Raw genomic sequence first — 3,842 nt, forward strand, 5'->3', positions numbered from 1 at the left:
CGCATGCAATGAAAGGCAAATGAAATGGCAAAAGCCACCAGAAGCCATGAGCGATGTGTTAGTTGTTAGATTTACCTGTTACATTCAACCCCTTAATTTCAAATTCCAGCATCACCTCTTCAACCTAGCTCTTCGATCTTTTCTAATTCATTTGCATGGTTCCTTGCAAATTCACAAACTATAAGCCCCTAAAACAACGAGGCAATATATTAATAGATTAGATCATTAGAATTAATAGCAGGGTATGCACTTAGATGAAACACAATTGGCAGAGAGATTTGGAAGCTTTAGAGAAGAGGACAACTGTAGCAAAAAGGTATGAGAGCATTGTAAAATGTAATTTTCAATGCTGGGTACAATTATGGGTAAAACAGGAAAAATAAATTTCAATTTGAAAAGCCGGGTATATTTAGATATTTATTGAGTACATTTAACAGCACCCATACTATAATTTCCTAAAGCACCAGGTTTGAAAATCCTAGATCAAAGTGTAACAACATCCTTTTGGAAGCTTTGCAAATTTTGATAAAAATAAATTTTTGTAAAAAATTTGTAGAACATTGACAAAAAAATGGTGTTTTTAAAATTTTCTTTTAGTATGTTATTGTCTTTAGGTCAATTTCCAGTTAATAGGTCCAATAGTCGAAGCTGATCCAATCCAAGTCCATGTCTGCAAAGCCGGTCCAATCCAAGTCCAGGTCTGGAATGGTCCCTGACTACTTTGGTCCAACTCTGTCGACGACAGGTGGCAGGAAGTCATTAGTCCTAACAGATCGAACTAACGATTGGAAGAGTTAATTATTGTTTATTTTTATTATTATTTAAAAATCAGTAAGTTTGATTAATAAATATGGAGGGGTAAAGTCATCTTAATCGAGGAGTGTAAGTTTTTAAGTGAGTAATTGAGTATTAGGTTAGGCAATCGCAAAACTGATTAATTGAATTGCAATTTAGGAGAAAAATGCATTGTGTTCGTCTGCGTGGGTGGACCGTTGATTACCTCCACCGGCGTCTGCTGCCAGAACCTCTTCGACATGATGGTCGACGCTGTCATCTATGTGCTGATTGATAGTGAGGCAGGGACGCCAGTGGGGGATTCTGTTTCCGAATATGACCAAGAAGTACAGCTCCGACTCCGATGGCCTTCTTGGATGTTTCATCTTCTTGAAGATGGTACTTGGTTAATTCTTGGTCTTTGCTTTTCTCATGTGTCAGTGGTAATGCTGCTATCTCTATGCTCTGTGGTTAGTTTTGGTGACCTGTAGAATTGAAGCTTCATTATGATTTGCTTTGTGGAGAATTGAAATTTGGGGTTTTGATTTAGTGAGTTGCTGGATTTTATTGTGATTTTTGTAGAGAATTTGATACTTGTTTGTTGTTTGTAAGTAGGGATTTGGTGATGAATGTTATTGGTACTGTAGCTAATGGATCTACTGGTCCTTTATGTGTTTCAAAATCAAGAACATCATATTTTAATAGAATTTTAATGTGAAAATACATTGTTTTTGGCTTGCTTTTATATTTGGGTGTCTTGAATTCTGGAAATTGATCTGAAATAACTCGGTTTCTGGTGTTGTGATTCAACTTCATCCCTCAGCCTTGGCTTGTTTTCTACTTTAGCCTATTTTTGATGTCTTTTATTTTGGAAGAGCACTTCAAATTGACATTTCAATCGTAGCTCGGAAAGCACAAAGGGAAACCATGAATTACTACTATTATGTGTGTTTGATTATCTATGGGATTGATTGTATACCATATACCCATTCATGTAGCAAATTAATAATATAAGCTTATTATTGATGACATTAACTTGCATGGGATTGGTTTGACTGTTTGAGTTGTGTTTGGAGAATAGGTTTAGCTTGTCGGTATTTAGTCGATGGTTGACATTAATACTTTAAATGTTCGGTGTTTGAACCAGTTCTTATTAGTTTGCTGCAAAAAGGCATACTGCTTGGCTTTCCATGAATCTTTCTTATATGTTGCTTTAGATTAGAGTAGACTACTTTGTTATTGTTGAGACCTAACATTTAATATCTTAACTATAGGGGATCGGAAGGATAATAAGACTCTCGAAAGGCTCCGGGTTGAGAAGCAAGCGATAATTGATTAACTTAAAGAGAAGACAAACTATTACTCTACTCAACAGCTTATTCAGGTAATGATGAAAAGCTTTATGCTGCTTTATTATATGTCATTACTTTTCATTATTGAAATTGTATGGTGGATTTCTTTTTCTTTTTTGTGAATTATTATCAGGTGTGGTATAGGTATGGGTGCATCATTTGTTCTTCATCTCATTCGTCTTATTTGGCATGTTTTAACGGTGTGGTGGAAAAAATTCCTTGATCTCATGGAAGACAAAACGTAGGAATGATCAGTGAGCTTATATCCTTGATTATAAGGCATCGTTTCAATTGTTGTGTGCTGAATTAGTTTGTGCTCAAAGAGGTTTTTCTTGAACATGATTGTGATGATCTTATGCTGTGTTTGCTAAGTGGTGGTCTACGTGAAGATGTTCCTTGTTCTTCACCTCAAATTTTTTCCCTTAGTGCTTACACGATGCTTTTTTATGCAGAATTATGATGTTGACCCTGCAGCCAAGGCAGCTGCTGCAACTGTCCTTGCATATAAGCTGGGTGCCGATTCAGGCCTAAGATTCCATGTTGGAGATTAATCAAAGCTAATGCCCCATCTAGGAGAAGCAGGGATGCTGAACATACCCATTCTGGTGAACTTCAAAATCGGAAAACAGGCCTCACCAGATCTACAAGTACATGGAGTGCACAAATGCTTTATTCTGAGCATGAGACTCCTCATAATGTTGGCTCTGAAAATCCCCTGACTGGTGAGCATGGTCAGCTGGTAGTTGCTCATGAGAATCCTCAATCACATGCTACGCAAAATGGAAATTGGATTGGTCAACTGGTAGTTGCTCATGAGAATCCTCAATCATATGCTACACAAGATGGACATTGGATTGCTCAGCTTGCGGCATTCCTTGTGGGTGAGATCCCACACAATCATATGCCCTCATGTAGCAATTGTCAAATGCACAATGGTAAGTCATCTACATCCTGATCCTAGGACCACTTGTGTTTTTGGGTATTTATGTGAAGGAAGTTATGGACAGTCTTTATAGGAGTGGTACCCTGCAGGCTGATGCACTCACTTGGTTGTTCCATTTCAGGGTTGAAGATACTGATATGATATCATATTCTTTCTATAGGGCTTGCTGAGAAGGAGGATTTCATGTGCATCACTTATTATTGCCCACACTGTCATGCTCTAAATAGGCCAAAACATTTGGAAGGGGCTGATTTTGGTTCTAGCACTCCTAATTCGGAACCTATGGTAGCAGGGGACATGAGTGATGCAACAAACCAGGACGCTGTTTGTTTTCCGCTGGATGGATTTATGGGCTTGCCTTATATGCTTGGTGTGTACAAGAGAACGTTGAGATCTTAGCCAAGAGACCTTTGGAGCTTTATGACATGGATTACATTGATTGTAACTTTGTATGTACATCTTTTATCTTTTCATTTCATTTTTGAATTCCTCGGTTCGCTTGTTCGAGCTGATACGGTTTAAACTTTGCAGGTAAATGGTATATGATTAACTTCCCGAATTCGAGAACTAGAACTTACTATTGTAATGCAAGTATAACGAAAGGAATATTGTTTCTTTTGTTCATATGCTCTTACCTCAGATTGTTGACCTCATTTACAGGTATACTTTTATGGTAAGCTCCACATAAACAATTATGCTCGACATGTGGGTATGTTCTTCTCCGAAGATTTGAAACGTGTCGAGTAAAGAAGCGAAGACTTCCTTCACACTTA

At 37.6% G+C, this 3,842-nt stretch overlaps 1 pseudogene; it reads left to right on the forward strand.

The window, feature by feature from the left end:
- The first annotated feature begins 1,037 nt into the window (after positions 1–1,037).
- LOC126792278 (uncharacterized protein At2g24330-like) lies at positions 1,038–3,637 on the forward strand (annotated as a pseudogene).
- Positions 3,638–3,842: the final 205 nt, after the last annotated feature.

Source organism: Argentina anserina, chromosome 4 (assembly GCF_933775445.1).
Source record: "Argentina anserina chromosome 4, drPotAnse1.1, whole genome shotgun sequence".
Taxonomy (NCBI): domain Eukaryota; kingdom Viridiplantae; phylum Streptophyta; class Magnoliopsida; order Rosales; family Rosaceae; genus Argentina; species Argentina anserina.